Source organism: Ischnura elegans, chromosome 7 (assembly GCF_921293095.1).
Source record: "Ischnura elegans chromosome 7, ioIscEleg1.1, whole genome shotgun sequence".
In the NCBI taxonomy this organism is placed as follows: Eukaryota; Metazoa; Arthropoda; class Insecta; order Odonata; family Coenagrionidae; genus Ischnura; species Ischnura elegans.
Window position 1 is genome coordinate 109,290,694 of NC_060252.1, and position 13,900 is coordinate 109,304,593.

The 13,900-nt window shown below is 37.3% G+C and overlaps 1 protein-coding gene across 1 annotated transcript in view; it reads left to right on the plus strand.

The window, feature by feature from the left end:
• The window catches only part of LOC124161853 (gastrin/cholecystokinin type B receptor-like), a 531,853-nt gene that overhangs the window by 404,657 nt on the left and 113,296 nt on the right, over positions 1-13,900 (plus strand). The window lies entirely within an intron of this gene.

Below are 13,900 nucleotides of genomic sequence, written 5' to 3' on the forward strand. Positions count from 1 at the left end.
CGTACTTGGGGGCGGAGCTAACTCATCGCAGCAAGTTGGAGCCCTTCACAGCTCTGCGTTGCGAAAACAAATGAAAGTCAAAAAGCGTTGGCTCCTAAAAATTGGCCTGGGAGCATATCACTTTATGATTTCGAGCCTGACGCTCAATATATTAGTTGTTTAGTGCATTTTTACGCAATTTCATTTCTTAAAATATTCTTCTAAACTATAACTAGCATTTGAAGATAATTTGGCGACCATAATGTCGATAATCAAACACGTAATGGCGACCCTTGCCTATGCATTATTATGATCTTTAAATTTTATTTCCTAACTCGGAATATTCGAAAAATAGCTAAATACATGCACTCTGTGAACATGAGTAACGTGGAATGTTATCATGAATATTTATTAATGATAACTGTTGTTCCAACAGATTGTCCTAGTCATGTTATCTAAATAGCTCCAACTGAGTAGATCATGAGGGCACAATTATTAGATATCAATTGGAATTTAAACGACCGTAGTCACCAACAAGGAGCTCTCACGCTGTATTTAGCTTGTAAAACCATTGACGGGTATGCGTTATGCTAATCTATGCTCCTCAGTGATTGTAATCTAATTTAGGGATATCATTTATCTTATGTTTATGCAAGATACGAAATATATATGCTTAACACTTCAAAATAATAGTAAATATTGAAATAATTAGCATTTCTCACTCCCATTAGAGCTAATATTGCATATTTGTATACCTAAGCTTCCCATTAACCAACACCAATTTGAAATCTTCGGCGTGCTGCCGCCTTCACGCAGAGAAAATCCGACAGGTTCAGTTTTTCTGCGACGACGTAGTGAGCTGGTGACGTGACGTCATCAATTCTCAAAGACTCGCTATTCGAGACTCAAATGACCGATGGCGGCGCTGCTGTCAGTGACGTCAATTTCCAATATGGCCGCCAGAGTGATGGTAAAATCAAAACAATCATAAAGCTTTGGCGTACGGAGAGAACATAAACCATAATATCAAGAGCTAATAAGATAGAAATATTCTTTTAAAACCTTCGTAAGGTGTATTTCTCGGCTTCTTTCGTCCGTAAGAAGATCTAGAACTGAAGAAAACTGCTCGACGATGTAACTAAAGGTGTTTATAATGTACCTAGTCATTACGAGTCAGGTTTCATTCTCGACTCTATTCGACTCGTATCGCGTTACTTCCTAACCATTTCTATGGAATACACCACAAAAGAACTTAATAGTATTTCATACACAATCTGCCGCTTCAATACATGGAACCATAATCCATTTCAGGCAGTTTTCGTGTTGTATTTGGGTGCCACAGCCGTCTGCTTCAGTGATGTGGATTGCTGTGTTCACCTATATTATTATCATATTTCCGGATAAGAAATGAACTAAATAGTTATGTGATGTGATATACCATTGGGAAATGAAATTGTTTGGTATGATTTAGAAATTTAAGGACGACATAAGGATCTTTACTGTTGATTCCCTGTTCTTGGTAAAATCATGGAGACGATAGTTCTTCATTCTTTATCCCCATGTTGGAGTATTTACATACGAGTTACTGAACGGCAAGGTTTCAGATAAATAATGTCTTCTTCTACTAATTTAGCTATATTTTATAATTATTTAATAATTCCTCAGATGAAAATATACAAGTTGGTGTAATTAATAGGTTGTAATTAATAATTTGCAAAAGGCTCGTATGTATGTTAGGTTCTATAAATCGTGTGCTTTGAGTAACAAAAACTCATTCATTTGCTCAAAGTATTGCATTCAGAACTGGTATACCCTATTCTCGAATTTAACAGAGTTATATGGCATCCTTATTATAAAGTGTAAATGATTACAACTGAAAGGGTACAAAGCAAATTTTAAACTACTATGGTGGATTCAATACTAAACATACCCCATACAGAGAAACAATGCATATTTTGGATATCCAACCGCTGATGGTTAAAAGGAAACTGAATGACCTGATATTTTTACATGAATTATGTCATAGTATGATATGTTGTGCTTGTCTTAATAATATTAGTTTTAATCGTTCGGCTACCTCAGAAAGGAATTGCAATATTATCTTTGTAATATTCTGTAGAAACAATATTACTTATAGCAATCTTATTAACACCGGTTTATGGTTATTCGACAGAGCATCACATGAAATTGGCTGGGTTTTGAATTTAAATTGGGTGTCACAGTTAAATAATAATCGATTGAATGAGTTATTGTAACTGTCTACGGGGAAAGGAATTTGGGGACTAAGTTTCTTTCCCACTATTACATTTCAAAGTCGAAATGAAACTTGGCATAGCCTTGAATAGGTGAAAGTCGTCCATTTCTTGTCTGAAAGCAGTATGTTCTGTGACTATGTATGACTTCGAATTGACACCTGGAATCAATCTAAATAAGCTAACAATGTTTACCATAATGCATATATTACTAATTTACATCGTGAGACGCTGTTAAAAATCGAACGTTCAATGATACAGTAGGTTCATCCTCCTTGCTATTGAAACTTAACGTAAATCTTGAGTTACTATACTCAGCAACTTTAGGTAAATTGTTCAATAGCACATCGCACACAGAAGAAAAAAACACATTTATCAGACTAACACGGGCAAATACCATCCCACTCATAATAATGGCGATGTAAATATTGAGTATGTTATATTGAAAATCTAGAAAACAGCGATCACGGATATCGGATACTTTGATGCATTGGATATACGCTGTTTTTCTACTTTTTTCTGCGTAACCTGACACATGAATGATTTTCAATTGAAATAACACTATATTAATAGCTATAACATGTAAAACCAACGTATCGCCATTCAAATCGTCCTAAGCAAGAGCTTTCTGCTCCTACCTACGTGCGGGAACAACAGCCGTCGCCTCGCTTTGAAACAATTCCACTTGTGCTGCAGTTATTACAGGGTCGTAGAATTACAGAATATTTAACCTCAAGTAACGGTAATAATTGCTTTGAAACCAAAAAGTAGGTATCACCCCGTAACTAGTCAATAAAACAGTGTAAAGGTCTCACATACACTATTCCTCATAGCAATACCGCGTCTTGACCATCGTTCCTCTGTTTCGAGCGTTCTCCGCCAGGTGGTGTCTCCCTTGGCTGGAATCGCGAATATAACCGCGGCGTCAACGCAACTCCGAACTGTGAGGGCACCCTAAAGCGTCACAGGGGTGGGCCGAGGGCTGATGGGAGGGGGGTCACGGATTTGAGGAAAAGAGCTGGGGCGATATGGCCGGGTGGCTGGTCGGCAATCTCCGAGGGCCCCGAGCTCCGGGGGCCCCCACAACACTCGCGTCTATCGTGAAGCTTAAATGAAAGGTTGAATAAAAGATACTCGTTACAAATTTTTTGCAACAATAGAATTCTGAGTTTTCATTAGTTGCTTTATTTAAAATATACTCAGTGAAAAAAATATTACATAAACTAAATAAAGTAAAGGTTTCATAAGTTAAAGCTTTCATGGAAGGATTACGTGAAAATGTTATCTTAAAGGTTTTTCAGATTTCAGAGCAGTTCAAGGAACAAACTCACTGAATAGATAATAAACCATTATGCAAGAAACTAAAAAGGAGACTCCGTTGATTTCCACTGACTTATTTCGTCTGTACGACATGTTTCGAACCATAGGGGTCCTTATGAAGCACAAAATATTTGAATGGTAAGCAAACATATATATTCCTTTAAGGGGATGTTTGCTTAGCGTTCAAAATTATTGTAGGTACTTCATAATGACCTCTATAGTTCGAAACATATCGTACGGACGAAATAAATCAGTGGAAATCAGCGAAGCCTTCTTTTCATTCTCGTGTATTAACTTCCACATAGTTGAGCCTAATACCATTGAACGAAACCATTATGCATTATACAATTTCATAAACTTTGAAAAGTTCAGTGTTCATCGCACTTTTTCTTACTCAATTGCTCCTTATTATTAACCTTTGTGTACTTTTAAAGGGCTAGAATAGCGTCAAAATCCATTTCCGGTCATGCAATTTCCTAAAATTTCCTGAAGGGGAGCCCCAAAGCCCCCGGTATGGAGGGCCTCATCATGAGCCCCAGTCGAGGGCCTCTAACCACCCCAGACCGCCCCTGGAAATTAGCGACGGATCCTACGGTGCTGAGATCTTCTTAGGACAGATCCACACGTAGTACCTGCCGTATTTAGCATTAAATTACTCCAGTTTACTGTAATTTGATTCATTTGCTATTGAGCTAAAAAATGCGTGGAAGCAAAAAACATATTTAATAACACAACTTGAAATTATCTGTCAAAGCTAGTGATAAGGAAATAATTCAATCATCGACAGCATTACACAATATAAATGGGACTATCCTTTAGTGGTAAATAAATTAGGACCAATAAGATGCTTGGAATGTACTTTGATTCATATGTTATTGAGCTAACAAACTTCGTGGAAGCAAAAAACATATTATCTAATACAACTTCATATTATCTTTCAAAGCTAATGATAAGGATATAATCAGTGGCGGCTCGTGAGTCAAATGCTGGGAGGGGCACACTCCACCGGGGGGTCAAAATGTTTTGAATATTTTGTTTAATTTAGTGAGTTTTTCAGGCAATCTAGAGACCAATTATACAGAAAACAATCACTAGCACTACAACACTAACATTTCCTAACTGGATTAACTCGACTACAATTAGGCCTATTTCCATGATAACAATTTACACATAATAAGTCAACTGGTCACCAAAACAAGGTATTCTGCAACACTACAACACCAAGATTATTCGGCCGCCGGGATGTCAACTCACTAGATACGTCGCTCTGCGCATGCTCGAACGGCGTCCCAAGGCAAAAGCTTAGACGCGTCATAGCACCAGCAGCCCCCACCACTAACGCTCTTCATACGTATAACTGCATGGTGATACATTCGGACGTTCTGGCCAGCGCCCCGCGGCTACAAATGCGAACTTCTCACGCCATTTTTGCGTGTTTTTCCTAAATATTTGATTCATGCGATTGAAAAAAAACCTAGGGTAATAGATGTATAATTACAATTGAATGGGTATTTAATTATTTTTCCTTTTTCAAATCTTTGAGAGGGGCGGCGTCCGAGAGTCCTTATGGGCAAGCCGCCACTGGATATAATTCAATGATCGATAGCAAAACACAATAAAAATGGGGATATCCTTTAATGGTAGATAAATTAGGACCAATAGGATGTTTGGATAACACATTGACGTATAGATGATTTTTATAAATGAATTAGATTAGGGGTTGGTACCCCCATATAATAATGATAAAAGCAGCAATGAAGGGGATCGAGTTGGTGTGGTGGCTTGAGTGTTGGCTTCCCACCCGGTGGCCTTGGGTTCAAATCCCGGCGGTGGCAGAGAATTTTCAGAGACTGCCCGATCCCTGCTTGAATGCTATGTGGAGAACATTTCAAGCGCAACACTCCGTCCGTCGGATGGGACGTTAATCCGTGGTCCCCTTTGGCGCTTTTCGTAAAGAGCAGGCTAACGCCGACGCCGGGTTTCTCTCTCCACCCTTCCTTACCTACCCTTTCCCTCATGGCGCAAATGACCTCAGCTGTCGGTCGCCTCCTCCAAATACCATACCATACCAGCAGCTGGTGGAAAAGCCGGTAATGAGATTTATTCTGTGGGAGACTTGCAGAAAAATGCAGAAAAAGGTTCCACTGGATGGCCACCGTTATTTCGCTTAGCTACTGTAATTCCGTTTACGTCGACCGTCAGTCATCACACATTGGGCCGCAAGCCAAGAGTGAAATGAGTTACGCTTTCGTTCTATGGTCTTTCTCGTAAAGAACCGCTGCACTTGTGCGGCAGGAGGAAAAGTCGTAAAAATTCACCAACGGACGGTTCAACCTACTCGTCCATCAAAATAGCTGGAACACGGCCAAAAAAAGGAGAACACCACAGAAGTAAAAAATCAAAATCATTCATGTCCCTAATATAATGGATAAGCAAGTGATAAACACAGCTCGAAACCATATTTAGATTGAAAAATCATGGGAAAATTATGCGAGAAGAATTTTATCCGTGAACATAAATTCCAGTGGATTATAGGTAATACAAACATAAATTAAAGATGAAATTTTTTTCACAGTGGCTTCCTTGTCGTGGACAAACGAGACAACTGCAAAACGAAATTCGTCGGAGACAGTGTAAGGGAATGTTTAAGTGCAGGTAATGTTTTGAGCGACAATGTTTTTCTAATTTTAGTAATACAGGATATGATGAACAAGGATGTGAATTTTTTAAATCGGTAACGTTGTAAAAATTAGATTTAGAAAATACGTACAATTTCTAGTGTAAACAATGTAGCCTGAAGCAAAAGGACGTCGGGAAAAAATATTACTACAGATTGGTAGAATATACCCCACTGGAAAATATTTCCAACTACCAGAGAATTGTAGCCCTTTTACTGAGGAATATTTAGTAATTAAAAAATAATTCCTAAGGAAGGATGTGCAGCAAAAACACAATAAAAAACTCTAAAACGGACGAAAGATGCGTGAGAAAAAAATTTAACGAATGTTTACGTGAGGATATTTCTGATTATTTAACGTGAGTTTCTGAATTCGTATGTAGTGACTACCTCATGAATGTACATAAAACAGTTTCGCAAGAGCTTAAACACAGATATGCCCAAAGCATTATAAGGGACACAAATAAAAATATAATTCCTTGGATTCTGCGGCTTTACGGAAGTTGTTCAGTAGAGCTCCCTTAGTTCAGAAAACAAACAAATTCGGTTCCTATTCAGACGGCAGGTAGATATATCGGATGAACGAGGTCAACATTTTCGTACAGGGATTGAAGTGTCGTGAACATGTTTCACCAAGGCATTATCTCTGCTTCCATATGTAATCTATGAGCGCACAGCAAAAAAGTTACGAATAATGGGTACCTTGACGTGAACAAAATGTTAGCCTCTCAAGTTTGGCCTTGGCAAACTCATGCTCAAAAGTTGGGCATTGTCTCATTGGCATTCTGAAAAATATGATCCCTAGCAGGTGTACCAGAATTCGATGCATATACCTACTGTGTACCCCAGAATAATTTAATTTTGCAAGACTTGAAATAAATGTAACTGCAATTACTAATGGGGTAATAATAATTCATTTCTCTTTCAATGCTAACGATTTTTGCTATACGGAAGGATCAATCATACTTCCAAATCATTTCATTCAACCGATTGACTGTGTAGTAAAGGTGACTAAGCCACATCGGTCAATCGTATTTTTTAATTTCACATGCTTAAAAATACGATTCAGACGCAGAATTCAAAATATTTTCTGGAAATTCATTTGATTTCCAAAATTCATTGAAAATTTGAGGGTTTTGTTAAACATTGATTTAGTATATCATGGATTTGCAATCGAATAACGAGCCAGGAAGACAACTGCAGATAAAATTCATAATTTTGGCTCCCTTCGGAAAAAAATCATGAAAAATCAATTTACGCATTTGTCGCAGTTATGTTTTGCATCAACGTTGAGCTGAGTATACTGAGCACATAGGTACTTCGAACAAAATCTACGGCCACAAGAGTCAAGAATTTGTTGGGTGGAGGTGGAATGACCAATATAAAATATAATAAAAATCGAGATTTAAATTGATTTGACGATATTGTAAGCATGACGTTACTCATCTACTTGTGAGAATTTGTGCATAGAGAAGGAAACAGTGTTTAGGTATCTTAGACTTTGTGTTAAATTCTTTGATGTTCCGCTCAGAGCAGGGGCGCAGCTAGGAATTAAGGCTAGGGGGGGGTTTAAGCGCAACTAACACTAACGGGTGTGGTGGTATTGCATACCTATCAGGGTAAGCAGGAGGTGCGGGGGCCCTCCTCCAGAAAAATTTGAAGAATAATGGTTAAAAATGGCGAGCTTTACGGATTTCTGAGGGATATGTGATAAGTCCTATCTTTATTCTATAAGTCTGATCCAGATAAGTAAAATGGATTAAACGTTAAAATTTCTCTGAGCTCTGGGGTAGGGGGGTTTATCCCCAAAACCCTCCCCCTCGCTGCGCCACTGGCTCAGAGGACGGCTTCATCGGAGGCGATCCTCTTGAAATTCTCCTCCAACGCCTCTCCTCACTCTGCGTTCGCCCTCGCAAACACAGCTTCCTTCCTTTTTTGCTCTTCGTAAAGCCCCGCATTCAAATAGAGCTAGGGAAAACATATGCAGGGCATGAATGGACGCCTCCGGGACAGCGAGGGGACGGGAACTGGAATCTTGTAAATCTGCGGACTTAACCTTCGTGACACTTCCAGTGCATGTGATCGCGTAGAAATGATTTATGGTAGGTCTGTAATATATGAGAATGAATGTTCATTGCAAATGAATTGAAGGAATATCGGGATACAATTGTATTGATTTTCCCTAGCTTGCATGAAAAAATCCATTCTTTACCCAAGGTGAACAGGGAATTGATTTCATTCAACTTCAATGTTAAATTCAGTGAAATTCATAGAGTTCAAAATCGTCTTCGATTCGCCGCTACAAAAATACTATTCTTTTCTGACCAACAATTTGGCGGATTCAGTTAACATTATTTCTAGATTAAATAACAATAGAACCAGCACATGAATTCGAAAAAATCAACAAATAAAAAAAGATACAGTGTCCGGCGTGATACGGTGGAAATCTTTGATGTTCAGCTTAGTAAAACCACCTTGTCTGTTTCCACTTGTTTCTATTGGCCAGACTTGGAGGAGTTTTAAAACGAGAATAAGAGAACGTAGACGATGTTTTTTAAATAACGACGACTCATTAGGAATTGCAAGACATTTGAATGTGAACACAACTGGTGCAATTTTTATGCAAAAATTTTACATGTACATGAAAAGGGGCGGAAACTGGATTTCTTATAACAGATTGAAATTGTTAATTGCCCCGCTAATTTTAAGTTATGTAACGACCATATTTTCCCAATCTAATGAACATTACCCTACTGAACATTACCCTACCTCCCACCCATCGCCCATTGACATCATCATTGACCTTGGAATGAACACACCCCAATAACAATTAAATAAAAGGGTGTGGAAACAGACAAGTGGTTTTACTAAGCTGAATCAACAAATACATGTACTTTTGGAGATTGATTTGAAAAAATAACATCCCATGTGAATATTTCTCGCGATATATGAGGCATTGTATGCTAAAAAAAACTAACAAATCCAACTGCAAACATTTTGTTTTCATAACAGTGCATTTTTGCAGTTTAACCTTCCATCGCATCGGGCGCAATGGATCTGACCAGCACAGAGCGAGTGTTATTTTTTCATTGCTCCGAGCCACAATGCAGCGTAGACCCTTGGCGCTTATAGTAGCCATTTGTTTTGACATTCTCCATGCAGCCTTTTGCTTTCCGCATTTATGCCGACAGATCAGTGGCGGATTATTTAGCATAGTCAAACAAAATAACGGCACAAAAAAAATGAAAGCATTATTGGCTAAAAAGTAACCAAAATAAAATACACTGATCTTATAGTATAAACATGCTAAAATAAATTACAAACAATAACACAGTGGATTCCGGTTAATTGGAACATATCGGGACTTATGCACTTTGCCCCAATTAAGCGGCTGCCCCAATTAGGCGAACTATCTTGTATATGAGCTTAAACAAACGTTGAAAGGATAGAAAGAAGACTAAAGAATGTTTGTAATGCAACATAAGTTTATTAAACTATTAATTTGATTAATAAATCAGCCAGTTTAGTTAATTTATTATCATTTTAAAGATTTATAACAATTTACAATTAGTTAAAAATATTTTTCACAGCCTCGGGCGAGGCTGAATGAATGTATTTTACAAAGTCCTATCCTCTTGCGGATAGTATAACAACAAGAGCTTTCGAAATCGGGTAAGAATAGGAACACTTGTGAAAAATAAGAGTAGATCAAAGGAGGAAAATATAAAAAAATAGTATTCTGAAAACAAAAAAATTAATTTCGACGCGAGTATAGAGTCTATGTCGCCGACTCATGGCCCAATAAAGCGGCATGCTGGCCCAATTAAGCGGAGAATACTCTGGGATATTCCTCCATTGGGTTCTGTTCTTCAAGATCTGCCAGCCCAGCGGCTGCTCCAAGTAACCGGTGGACCTACTTAATAGCCTGAAGAGCACGTTGAAATGCACCTTGCTAGATCGGTCCGGGGCTGTATGGCGTTGTGTAAAGGGGTATATACATAGCAAATAAGGCATAGTTTTATTCTTCGTTTACACTAATAATAGTGCTTAAAACTTTTAAGGTGCACAACTGAGCCATGCTGATAGTTAATAATGTTTACTCACATCCGTGCCTGTCAGCCACATAGCGCCTGCACTCAGAAATTCCAATATTGTGCCTGACGAAAGGTTAAATAAACTTTCTGCTTTAAATAAAAATTTCGTTTATACGACAAAGGTTCAATCAATTAGTGACCACAATAAGATTGATCTATATTCATGTGGCGACAATGCTTCAAACACGATGAAATCCAGAGATTTTGGCCAAAATATTGGAGCACGATGGCTTCATGCTAATATGCCATGTGTAGAACGCGAAAATACGTGTACGCTATGAGCATATGGTGACAGTTTGAACGCAATATTTCAACGTTCAACAGTTTCCAGATATGGAGTGACTTAAACTGCAAATTAACACGGGAGGCTTCATCGGTCCGCTTCGGTTCCATCGACGGGTAAACAGCACGCTTCGGACACTGAATGAACGAGCAATTTCATGATTTGATGTTCTGCGTGATCGGCGGCTGCAATCACCTCGAAAATTGTCTATTTTCCTCTCGTCTTTCCGATCTTTTAATTGACCCGATCCAAAGCACATAACGATGCCTACACTTTGTAATCACAAAGGTTCTCTTTTAGATGGATCGGTAATGGGTGTTACAGTTTAGCCCACGGACTCCAGGCTTAACAGCTGAATAGATTTCATCGTGAAGTGCGATGTAGAAATAAATTCAAAGTTTTATGCATCACTTAACGTTTTTAACCCTTTCCTTTAACCCAGAGCTGTTCCTGGGGGAAATCAAATTTCAAGATTTTTCATTTTTCATTTTGAAAATTTTACACTCAATGATAGTTATCCTGGCAGCTAAAAATTTCGTCCTTAAAATTTACACTACAAAATAATATTTAGTTTAGATATCCCCTAAATAGAGCAGAAAGTTTAAGCATTTGTGATGTTGCTCAGAAGCAACATTGGGTTATAAAGGGTTAAGGTCATATTGAGCTTATATCGTGAGTTGGATCAGCTCGGGCCGTGCGCCATTCATTTCATGGAAGTGAGTAATCGGTATGCCATATCAATCAATAAAATAAACCGGAAGTGTGTCAACAGATTGACTCGATTTAAGCCCCTTATCTCTCTCCCTATCAAAAAAAGATCAAATCTTTCGTCGCAACTATTGAAAGCAAGATATTCGAACGAAAAAATACATAACTTTATTCGCAAGGAAGCAAAGGAGGCCCTTGGGCTAGAGAGAAAAACTTAAAATAATCATGTAAACTAACCACTATAACGATTTTGACGGGACTTGTATTCCTCAAATCGGAAGCTGATATTGAAGTCAATTCGTGCTTAAAAGCTGCCGTGCCGAGAAATTCAGCACTAGGTACTTGAAATTTTGGATATTTTAAAACTCTGGCCTACAAAAACCTTTGAAGTCCGGAATTCTACGAATAAAAATCTTTGTCTATGTCGTGAACCAAAACCAAGATGATAATTATTCGCGTCATGTGCTCAAATTGAGTTATTAATCATCCATCAGTGAGAGCACACGATAATCTCGGTCAAAACATTTTCTAAGCATATGGAGTTTGGTCATGCATTCTTTCGGACGATATTTCATATGCTGTATTTTTTATGTTACCCTAGGCCGTGCACTAAAATATCGAAATATTTTGCTACTAAGAGATTGTTATTTACCAAATGGCAGTTCTGCAATTCAGCGAAAAGAAATTGTAGTGAAATTACCGCTAAATTATTTTTCTCGAGGTGATCGGTAACTATATTCTCCAACTGAAAAGTAAACGAATGCATCAGTTCCCATGTTACATTGATTCATTCACATGGCCTTAGAATAATATAATGCATTAGTGAAGGTCGCATTTCACCCGGCATAAGTGGCGTCACTCGAATCTCAAATCGTTACCCCGAATACCCCCGAAAAACCCCGAATACTATAGGTGATTTGCTGAATTACTTAATATTACTTAAAAAAGTCCTTAAATGTGTAAGACTTGAAACCTTGAAATCCTTACATGTTTTAAAAGTAATTGCTAATTTATATCATTAAAATATTAGAATTTATAAACTTTGAAAAAATGAAGTCCAAAAAATAAGTGCCTGGAGTGAGTTGTCTCCTTTGTTAACTTCTCCAGCAGTCATGCCAACATAATTTTTGAAATTTTCATGGTCATTGGATACTATGGGTGTAATCTACGAAATTTGATTGCTTATGATTCGTATCCTTGTCGGAGACATCCCTGTGCAGAGAGTAATCGCCCTCCTAACCCATAGACAATTACAAACATAGACAAACTCTATTTCTCTTTCCTTTACATCTTGCTCATGCATGATGCTAGTTTTAACATAGCATGCCCGACCAATTCTAACACCCTTTTATGCCCGAGTGGGTCATTTTGACCCAATATGACCATGTTTGCATATTTTACTCAAAATACTAAACTCCTTCCCAGTTTATTTATTTATGTTGTTTATAAATCATTTGGGAGGGTATGAGAAAATTTAATTAGACTAGAATTAATTCTATGGTGGTATGGGAAACTAGCTTCCAAAAATTTGTGAATACCTATCACTTTTCATCTGATGGGTTTGGGAGGTAAAATGAATTGCAATGGTATCAGGTATAAAAAAATACTGTAACGCTTTGGCAAAAAATCATAAAAAAGCACACCGTTACATTAAATACAAATCAACAGTAGAAAGGCTTCAATTGAATTTGAGAGGCTGGATCAAGATGACCCATCCTGGTGTGGCAAGTATTAGTTATGAGAAAAAAATAGAAAAATAACAATAGTAATATCAGGCCTAAATTTTGCACAGTGATAAACCAAACTAAATAATTACAAGTAATGAAATGTGAGTGTAAAGTTCTTCTTCCTTTCAAAGTAATCAACATAAATATTCTCTTATAATAATAATAATAATATCGTTTATTTTCGTAGGCACTGGGGCCCATGAGAAAATATAAGTACATCTTTCTACATTTCACATTGAGATAGATAAATAAAAGAAAAAGTAAATAAATATATATACATATACAGTCAAATGTGAACAGTGCATATCGCCTAGTACATGAAAGAAGCAATACAATATTTTCGACAAAAAAAATAATAATAAATAATCGCACTTCGATATAACACACTAATTACAAAATTTAAGGTGACAAACAAAAGAAATATGAACAAGAGATATGAACATAAGAAAGTGAATATAAACAAGAAATATGAACATAAGAAAGTGAATATAAACAAGAAATATGAGCATAAGAAAGTGAATATAAACAAGAAATATGAACATAAGAAAGTGAATATAAACAAGAAATATGAACATAAGAAAGTGAATATAAACAAAAGAAATTTAACTTGGGGATAAGGAGGCATTCTTCAGAAACCCATATGTGCTGTGTTTGAACCTATTGATATTTGTACTGCTTCTTATTTGGGCTGGGAGAGAGTTCCATATTTGTGAGGCGGTTACTATGAATGATTTGTTCATATGAGGCGTGTGATGTTTTGGAATATGGAGGTCAATGTTATGATTTCGGGTAGGTATATCATGAACCTCAGATTTTCTAATGAATTTCTCATACAAGTATGGCGGGTAACCGGTCGTTAA